We start from the raw sequence: 10767 nt of genomic DNA, 5'->3' as shown, positions 1-10767 counted from the left end.
TACTCACGGTCTTAGCATGCAACCCAAGCTCTGTCTTTATTCAAGCAATTTCTTCCTCTCAAAAACAATCATTTATAAAAGTTGATTTGCACAAACCATATGCAGTCTAGCTCTTGTAGTAAAAAAAAAAAACAAAAAAACCTCCATAAAACTACTCACAGTGATAAGATCTGGGGTCTAGTGCTAACTTGCAGGGAACTTGCATCTTCTCCGGACACCTTGAGGATCTTGTCTGAAAATTGGGTGATTGAACAAGTAAAAGAGGTGGCTCCTCTTTCTTTTTTCCAAAGAGAGAAAAGCTATTCCTCACAGAGCCTAGCTCTAATTCTCTGCTTACAGAAATCCAAACTGCCTCTGAACTACCCGAGGAAAAGTGTACTCTAGCAGAGGAGCGGACCTTGAAAGTGGACTGTCCCATCACCCACGACACGGATTCCAACAGCCGGAAGGCTTGGCAGAGTCTGAAAGATAAAGGGGCGGTCCAGACGCCGGCAATCACAGAGAGAGTCTCGGGGGAGTTTAGTCAAGTCCAGGTGGGGAGGTACTTCCTAAAAGACGTCCCCAGTGAGAGCATGCTGCGCGTCCGAATGACCAACCTTCCAGTGGAGGACACAGGGCTGTACCGATGTGTGATCTACCAGCCTCCCAAGGACCCCATCATCCTGTTCTACCTTGTCCACCTGGTGGACCAAGAGCGAGTAACCTGGGGGTGGGGGGTTGAGGGTGGGGAGAGCCAGGACGGGTGGGGGTGGAGCAGTGGTGGTAGCACGAACGGGGCTGTGGCTCAGGATTTCTAGGAGCCTGTGCTCCCCCAGAAGCTCCTTGTCTCTCATTTGAGGTCCTTGAAAGACATTTGGTCCAACAGTAAGAAGGGGCTTCTTTGTATGGGATTCCTCTTGGGGGGTAGAGCCTAACGTGCTATGCTGTTGTAGGAAGTGGGTGAAAGGTGAGCGGTGGACTTGGGACAATTTAGTCTCATTCGTCAGGTCTTCATGTAGTAGTCAATTCCTTGGGAAGCCTCTGTGAGTCCCCTCCCCCTCCTAAGGATGCATCTGAGGGCCCTCCTGTGTGCTTCCAAAGCAGTTCTCCCCAGACCTTACTGTGGACACGAATCACCTGGGGATCTTATTTCAAATGCAGACCCCGATGCAGTAGGTCTTGGGTGGGACCTAGGTTCTGCATTTCTGATCTCTTTGATAGACAGCACTATTTCACTGGATTAAGTAGTGGCCAGTTTCCTTATCTGTCTCCCCTATTCATATCTGAGAACCCTGAGGGCAAGACCTGAGCCTTGTTCGGCTCTATATCCCTAGCAACTAATGAAGTGCCTGGCACACAGTAGGGCCTCCGTAGATGTTGACTGGATGAATTAAGGAAAGCAGATTAGAGGGAGGCAGGTTCAAATTCCTAGCACCTGTGGAATTCTAAGCCGAAGGAAGACAAGATACATATGCAATATATTAATAAAGGTAACTTGTAAAGCAATATGCCACAGGTACAGGTGAGTGCAAGGCAGAGAGAATGGTATAAAGTAATCAGGGAATTATTCTTGAGGAAGGCGGGGGCATACGGATTGGTGAAGAATAGTAGGCAAGTGCATTTCTAAGGACATGAATAGCTTGGAAATTCCTTCCTTGTTCCCTATCCCCCTCCCTCCGTCTTTCCCACTCTTCTTCCCTTCTTCCCTCTCTCCTTCTCTCCCTCTCTTCCTTCTTTCCTTTTCGTTGTCTCTGACCCAGACAGATGCCACACTATTTCTTTAATTTTAGCAAAAGGAAACCTTGCTTCATGAATGGACATGTTCATTTCCCTCCTGAGTTCCATTTACCCTACCACTCATCCATCCATTTGTCCAACCACCCAATGTGCCTTCTTACAGATCCTTCGGGTGCCCCTGCCTCAGGTGACAATCCTACCCAGAACTTTGCTCAGATTCCCACCCTTCCTCCTATCACCACCAAGTACTGAAGCAAGCTCCATCCCAGCCCCAGGACTGTGACCCAACCCCTCCGCATGTCAGCTACCAGCGTCTCCTCTCCTGGCCTCAAAGTCACCCCCCACAAATGTGACAGATGTCACCAGGTATGGTTTCCAGGTCTCTGGGCCCCTGGTTTGGACACCAAGCCCTTTGATTCCCAGTCCATGTGCTGAGAGTGAGGGATGGGAAGAGTGCAAGGCAAGGGTGGACTTGAGTCACCTCAGTTGGGTGGACCTTCCCAGGGGAGGAAGGTCAGGCTGGAGTGAGGAGGCAATGGTGAGGCTGCCACTCTCCCCATGGTTCCCCTCTGTTTTACTTCTTGCACACCAGAGGAGTAAGAGAGGAAAACGGCATCTTTGCTGAATTCCAGTGGCTCAGCCAACCCCTGATGGTGTAGTGGAAAAAGAGATCCTGTCTTCTAACGTCAGTCAGACCGAGTGAAACTGTAACTCCGGGCCAGTCAGGAGCCCTCTCTGGCTTCAGTTTCCTTGTCTCTGCAGTAGGGTGGGGTGGAGCTCGAAAAACCAGAGCTGGAAGTGACGATCTAGCCAAACAGCTCTGAGCAGCTGCTACATGTTAAGATTTCCTGGACTGTTAGCTTTGGCTTTTATTTTTTTTCAATACTGATGCATGTGACCTACTGCAGACCAACAGAATTAGAATTTCTGGAGGTGGGGCTGGTCTTAGTATTTTTTCTGAGATTTTCAGGAGACATTTTTTTTTTTTTTTTTTTGCGGTACGCGGGCCTCTCACTGTTGTGGCCTCTCCCATTGCGGGGCACAGGCTCCAGACGCACAGACTCAGCGGCCATGGCTCACGGGCCCAGCCGCTCCGCGGCATGCGGGATCCTCCCGGACCGGGGCACGAACCTGTGTCCCCTGCATTGGCAGGCAGACGCTCAACCACTGCGCCACCAGGGAAGCCCAGGAGACATTTTTAATGTGCAGGCAAAGCTAAGAGTCACTGCCTTTGCATGCACACCCCTCCATACAGCTTATTACTAAATGTTGATTTATGTTAGAACATATTTATCATTAAATATTGAATGAACAGAGAAAGAAATATTCTTCCATATTCCCACTAATCTATCATGTCTTTTTTTCTCCGTCTTCTAGTTTTTATTCATTCTTATACATATTTTAACATAGCAATAATTCTAACTATACACATTTTCGTTATTTTTCTGTGCTAAAACTGTTCTCCAATGTTGCTACCTAGTCTTTGTAATTAGAATTTCAGCATACTTTTTTATCAGTAGAAAGCCATTTATAATCATTTGCCTTAGACATTAGATTATTTTAGACATTGAGATTATTTTCATTTTTTGTAGCATTGATAACTCTGAGACGAACATATATTTGCAGATGTCTTTTTCTTTTTTCTTTTTTTTTTAAATTTTTATTTTATTTTATTTATTTTTGGCTGCGTTCGGTCTTCATTGCTGTGCACGGGCTTTCTCTAGTTGCAGCGAGCGGGGCCTACTCTTCGTTGTGGTGCGCGGGCTTCTCATTGCGGTGGCTTCTCTTGTTGCAGAGCACGGGCTCTAGGCACGCGGGCTTCAGTAGTTGTGGCTGGCGGGCTCTAGAGCACAGGCTCAGTAGTTGTGGCACACGGGCTTAGTTGCTCCGCAGCATGTGGGATCCTCCCTGACCAGGGCTCGAACCCGTGTCCCCTGCATTGGCAGGCAGATTCTTAACCACTGTGCCACCAAGGAAGTCCCCTCTTTTTTCTTTTTTAAAATATTTATTTATTTATTTTGGCTGCACCGTGTCTTCGTTGCGACATGTGGGATCTTTAGTTGCAGCACGTGGGATCTTTAGTTGCGGCATGAGGACTTCTCAGCTGCAGTATGCAAACTCTTTGTTGTGGCAAGCATGCAGGATCTAGTTCCCTGACCAGGGATCGAATCCGGGTCCCCTGCATTGGGAGCTCGGAGTCTTACCCACTGGACCAGAAGGGAAGTCCCCTCTTTTTCTTCTTTTAAATTGTTTATTCAGAAGAAATTCCCTTAAGAGAATTTGAACATTTATATTGTTCTGTATACATATTGCCAAATGGTTTTCCAAAGATTGGAAACAATTTGCAGTGGGATCCCTAATGCATAAGGGAAGCAGCATCACTGCAGGCTTGTCTACAGGGATTTGGTATTTAAAAAATATACCTGTCAAAATAGATGTGAGCTGGGACCTGCTTTAATCTCTCTATTACTGTGGACTCTGAGCTCCATAGCGTAGAGGCAGCACCCTTTCCTCCTTATGTTGTGCCTAAGTGCCTGCTACCTAGAAGGTGCTCATTAATTCTTGAAAATAAATGATCTAGTGAGAGTCAATGTTTTTCATTTTTCACTAATTTTCCAGCATGTAAATTGAGAGCGCAAACCTTCGCCCACATTCCTACTAAAGGCTGCATCTCCTTCATCTATTTATCTGTTAATTAACAGGAACCATTCTATGAGTCATATTCCAGTCAGGGAAGCAGAAGCCACTGAGCTGTTTGAAAAAGAGAGAATTTAGTGGAGGGAGCCGTCTGTCCAGGTGATGGAAGAGCTGAGACACCAGTCAGGGGATGGAGGGTGTGGTGCCCCTGAGGAAGCCACCGTCACTGTCTTAGGAGGGTTCTGCTGAGGCAGGCCATGGGGAAATTCTTGTGCAAATGGTTTAGGAAGTGATCTCAGGTAAAGCCATTCGGGAAGTGGGACCGGGGAGGGAAGGAAACCTAGTAAACGGTGTCATAACCAAGGCGAGTCACACAGGAAGAACCTTTGTTCAGTCCTGCAGGGGGTTCTGGGGACCACGGGAGTTGTCTGTATGTGGGGGGCTGGGGAGCTGGAGTATTTGTACTCCCAGAACTCAGTGAGGGGCCATCCCAGCGGCACAGGAATTCCCAGGCACTGTGGCTGGGGTAGAGGTGGGATGGGGTGGGATGGAGTGCGGGTGTCTGGCCACCTGCGTGCAACCTCAGAAAGGGATGCAGTTCTGGCCCTCGAGAGTGGACACGTTCTAGGAGCTCCGTGCAAGAAAATGTTCAAGGGCTGGGAGGGGATAAGGTAGGGCACCGGCAGGAGAGACTTGGAGAGAATGGAGTTAGCGGGGCTGGGACCTTCAGGCAGCAGGGCTGGAACCGGGCACAGGCTGGCAACGCAGAGGGCACAGCTGCAAGCTTGAGGGTCCAGAGTGGCGCTGCCTTCCAGGCCGTGCCCCAGTCCCCAGCCAGTGCTGCCAGCGGCTGAACTTGGCTGGGCTGCCTCAGACATCTAGTTCCCGGAGATGCAAGGCAGTGCCGCAGGCTGGGGGTGGATTTTGGCACAAAAGGACCTTTGGTGCTTTCTATCGCCATTCTGTCATTTCTCCCTTTGCTGGTTTGCACATTCAGTTTTAAGTTTTGCGTAGGCAAATGTGTTGATTTTTGAATTATTTTGTGTTGATATTTTGAATTGCTTTTATTCCTTAATTGTGCTTGATTCTATTTCCTGGTTACTTCTCTATTTTTTCCTCTTATTTTAATCTTAATCCATGGAGGGGGGGTGTTACTTTACTTTATGGTATAAATTATAGAACAAATGCCTTTTTCTTCATCTTGTTATCCAGATCCCACAAGACTATTTACTAGACAATTCTTGCTTACTTACTGGGCTACCGATTTCCTTAGATGCTAAATTCTTAGAAACCCTTAGATCTATATCTGCTTCTATTTGTTGCCCTGCTGCCGATTTCTCTTTTGGACCCTGTGTCTCTATAGATTAATTGTGCTCGAACCTATTTCCACATCTGCTGAGTCTAGATAGGCCAAGTTTCCTCACTCATTTGCATCTCTTTCTTATGGTACCTACTGATGTTTACCCAGGACTTTTAGAATCATGTTGCTAAAGTCTATAAAAATTCATGGTGGGATTTTTCTCAGTTTATAGATGAGGAAACTGAGGCCAAAGAGGTGAGGTGACTCTCCCAGGAAGTAGGTCCTGATGCTGAGAATGGAAACCAGGTTTCCTTTCTCTGGGAGCCCTCGCTCCCTCTGCTGCATCACAGCGGGAAGGAGCCTCGTCAGCCTGCCCTTTCTCCCTGATGCCTCTCTGGACATGGACCCTATGCTCTCTACTAACTATATTTCTAATCGGTAGCTTTAAGCAATGGAACAAGCTAAATGCACAGGACAATCCCAGTTAGTATGGGGAAAGGAAGGATGAGAGCAGATGAACTAAGGGGTGTGAAGGACTTTTGCAAATGCTCAAGTGTACAAGAGCATGTGTGCCAACAGCAGCACTGAATCTCCTCTCTTCCCCAGGGCCCCTGGGACCCGCATTGTCATTCCCGTGGCACGTGGACTCCTGAGTAAGAACCTGGTCTTCATTGCTCTTTTTGCTGTCACGCAGAGGTCATTTGCATCCTAGGCGCTGGAAGCCACGAGAATGAACTCTGACCTCCAGCCACGTCCATCTGGCAGTTGTGTCCAAAGAGGAGTGTGAGGGGCAGGGGATGGGGTAGGGCGTCAATGACATGAATTGAAGCTGTAGCACAGGTACTTTCTAAGGCTCAGGATCCCACCTTCTTGGCCCCGCTAACTCCCCTCACTTCACTGATAACCTTGGGTGCGTGCTTTGCCCCCTCACAAGAGAAGCTACTGCCCCAAACGTGCCATTCCACCAGCAGTTCAGGGTGTGCATTAAATACACTGTCCAGTGCTTTTCACTGTCAATGTCTTATGGGGGTCGTGAGACACAGGGGGCACAGCTGCTCACTCTGCCCTGGTCCTTGCCCTGGACCACAACATTTTGGCCTGAATTGGACAGAATTCCCGCTAGAGAGCATCCCGTTCGCCCGACTGCCAGGGCCGTCCTCTCCTCTACAATCAGATGTTTACGTTTCTCCCCTTAATTTATGGCCCTTTCGACACTCCCAGAAAAGACTGTTGAAAACCACGGAACGAAGAGAAGATGAGATCCACGGTGAGAATTCCATGTTTGGGAGGATGAGCTAGGATCCAGGGCATAGGACGGAAAATAGGATATCATCATTTGACTACTGTGTGCATTTATTGTGTGCATCATCAGGGATGCATTTTGCCACTGGATCCTCAGAACAGCCCCATGAAGGCAGAGAAGTACGTGGCTGGAAGGAGACCACGTGAGAAGTAAATCTCCTCTTACTGGCAGGAAAAACTAGAGCTCCTTTACTGAAGACCACGCACCTAAAAGCCATATAGAATGGAATAACCGGGAGCCTGCTCTATCTAAATGCTTCTTCCTTGTACCACACGAGGGGCAGGGATGGTGGGTGACCGGCTCTCACCAGTTAGGCTCCTGAAGGCTGTCCCCCATGTGCACTTTCCCCCTCCTCTCTCTCTGTTCCTTTAACTCCCCTTTCACTCCCAAGCTCTTCCATAAAATAGGCATCCAGGGCCACCAACAGATTTAAATCACTAGTTTCTGATTTTCTACCTCTTCTGACTCTAAAGGGGAAGGGGTCTCATTAGTGGGGAAGAGATGATAGGTCCTTCCATTCCCATTCAGGAATGGCCAAGGCCAATGTCATCCTAAATTCCCCAAGAAAAAACACACTCTATCACCCACAATCCACCTCGTGTTAGGAAAACACAGTCTTACCATCAGGTTGCCCTTCCCCTACTCCTGTGAGCTAAGGTACAGTCTTCCCCTCCCTGGCGCCACTGCCATCTTATGAGGACTTCCTCACCAACCTGGGGCCTGAACCCTCCAAGAGGATGGCACTGATCCCATACAGATTATCTCTGATCATCCAGCTGAGTCCATTAGAAGGTGATGAAGGGAATTCATGTCATCCTGGTGCCGTGGTGAGAGTCTTCTGAGAGGCACTGGATCCAGAAGCTGTTCTGCTCAGCACATCTATTGATATTTTCCTGGCCAAGAGAACCCAGCCACACGGAGGCTGTAAGTGCATGGCATGCAGTGTTTGCTTTCTCAGGTGGCTTGTTTGGGACCTGCATTTCAGCAGTTTCAATGTTTCCTCTGTTTGTGAAGTTGACAAAAAAGGCTAGGGCAAGGGAGGAACCACCGTTAAATGCTCTCTAGGAGAGGCAGAGCACTTTAGGGCAGTCTCTCTCGAACTGCAGTCCTTAGGCCACCCGCATCAGATACTCCTGGAGCATTTGTGTAAAATGCAGATGCCTGCCCCCCCCCCCCCCGCCCCGCCAGACACCCACTGAATCAGAGCACGGGCTGTCTCTTGGTGGTTCTCAAGCTTGTTTGGGAGATAGGGTTCTAAGGAGTCATCGTGCTCCTTTCCAAACACCACGACGCATTTATATATTCATCCTGAGTTAACCAACTGCATGATTTGGTGTGCTTGTGTGATTAATTTAATTATAGATGAAATAATACTTCAGTTCAATATATTAAACTCGCCTGAGGAATTACACACACTAAATTGGAAGGCAAATGGTTGTACTGGACGCTCTCCCACTTGCACCATCAGGCCCACTCTCCATCCTTTTCCTCCCTGGTCTGTTCCTGGGAACTGACCAGGCTCCCTTTCCCACCAGCTTCTGGTTGGGTGTGGCCAGTAGGCAGCAAGGAAGAAGGGCAGGGGATGGAAAGAGAATGAGGTCAGAGTTTTTATCCTCTGGGTTCCTTCTCCGTGGAGAGGCACAAGGGGCCCTCAAGGCCCCTTCAAGCCTTGCATCAAACAGCTGTTATCTTCAAGTTTGGGCAACTGCTCCGGTCCCTTGATTTTAGGCCACGGCAAGTAGTCACTCACCACTGCTCCAGCCCCAGGGTACTGCAGCCTCCCTTAGTGGTTTCCCCGAATTCTACCCACACTTTCATTAAACACTTCTCAGTCACCTGTTTCAGTGAGCCACCTCTTTCTTGCTGGGACCTTGACCTACACAACAGTGTTATGTGGTTAATTACACAGGCCTTGGAATTAAACAGGACCCAGGTTTGATCTCAGCTCCGTCACATCCTTGATGTATGTCTGATCTTGAGTAACTCAGTTAATCTTGCTAGGCCTCAGCCTGAAGATATTCCTCACTGCCTCAAAGGGCATAATAACCAGGGCTTCCCTGGTGGCGCGGTGGTTGAGAGTCCGCCTGCCGATGCAGGGGACACGGGTTCGTGCCCCGGTCCGGGAAGAGCCCACGTGCCGCGGAGCGGCTGGGCCCGTGAGCCATGGCCGCCGAGCCTGCGCGTCCAGAGCCTGTGCTCCACAACGGGAGAGGCCACAGCAGTGAGAGGCCCGTGTACCGCCAAAAAAAAAAGGGCATAATAACCAATACGAGTCATGATTCTTGATGCTACCAACTGAATCCAATCCTGGCTAGCAAAGGAATTTAGAAAGATATTGGTAGCTCACAGAGTCGATGAGAAGGCTGAAGGACCCGTTTTAGAAAATGGCAGAAACCAAGTTATAACTTGAGACAGTCCAGTGGTGTTGCCGTTGTCACTGCCCCTGTACAGGTGAAGCCACCAAGTACTTGCCACCATACTATTCCTGGACTCTCAGTGCTTCAATTGCCTCTGAGTAAGTCACTTACAACTGGCCCTGCATCTTGTATCGCACCCCTAGGATCCAGAATCCTGGGCAGAATCATGCATTTGCCCATACTTAGGTCAAGTCACATGTCTGTACCATAGGTGCCAGGGAGAAGGGGCAGAAGAAATATCTGCCTCCATGCTCAAGGGAAGGGGGCCTCGTGAGACCCAAACACTGGGGCATAGCCCCCAAATGGGAAAGGTATTGGGTGCTGGAGAGCCAAAAGATGACAAGTGTTCATTACACAATCCCAAAGCTGACAGAATTAAACGAGATAACCTGCGTAAAGCACCTGGCACACAGTAGAACTTCAATCCATGGAGGTCACTCCTGGTGCTGTTATAATTGTGGTCTCCAAGCTCACGCCTAGACTAGGAGCTCAGGGAAGCACACACCTCTGACGTGGGGAGAGCCCCTGAGGAATGCTTTGGGGCCCGCCTGACTCACACACAGCTCTTACAGGTATCCTGTTTGAACCACTTGCTTCAGAATCACCTGGGCTGCTTGTTAAAGCGCAGGCTCCTGGGCCCTCTCCACACTTACCGAATCAGTATGTCTGGGGTGGAGCCCAGGCACGTGTCTGTTTGCTAAGCTCCCCAAGTGATTCAGCCATATGCCCACCCTTGAGAATTGTGGTGTGGCATAACACGAAAGATGGTGGGTCATCAGGAAGGCTTGACTCGGGCCTCAAAAGGCAAGTCAAATCTGGATGCACAGTGTCAGGCAGGCAGGGATAATGGTGGGAGGGGTTGTGGAATGTAGTGGTCAGTGGTCAATGATGAGAATGTCTTGGTGGCCTGAGGAAGTGAGTGGAGCAGAGGTGGGACATCAGATGGGTGGGTCTAGACTTGCTCCGGTGGAGAATGGGGAGCTACTGAGTGTTGCCCAATTGGGCTGTGACAAAATGAAAGCAGGAAGGAAGATGTCACAAGGGCAGTGATCTCTCTTTTCTGCTGCTGCTTCTGCATTTTCCTGAGCTGCCGCCTCTCATCGCATTTTCCTCAGGGTTTCCCAACTGCAAACTGACAACCAAGCCTCTCAGGGAAGATGGAAAACACCCAAGTGGGGCAACATCCTCCAGTAAATGGAAAAGGCACTGAAGCGACTGGCACACAGTGGGTCCAGGGAGCAGGATGGAGTGAGGGGAAGGGCTCTGGGGGTGGCCGTGGCTACCGCTGCTGCTCTAGGTCTCAGGTAAGGAGAGGCAGGGAGAGGGATGTAGATGGCCAAGTGGAGGTACCTACTAAGAGGGGTTTTCTCTCATTTCTTAAGGAGGGACTTAAG

The sequence above is a fragment of the Phocoena phocoena genome, chromosome 10 (assembly GCF_963924675.1).
Source record: "Phocoena phocoena chromosome 10, mPhoPho1.1, whole genome shotgun sequence".
Taxonomy (NCBI): Eukaryota; Metazoa; Chordata; class Mammalia; order Artiodactyla; family Phocoenidae; genus Phocoena; species Phocoena phocoena.
Note: the sequence above shows the minus strand (reverse complement) of the source record.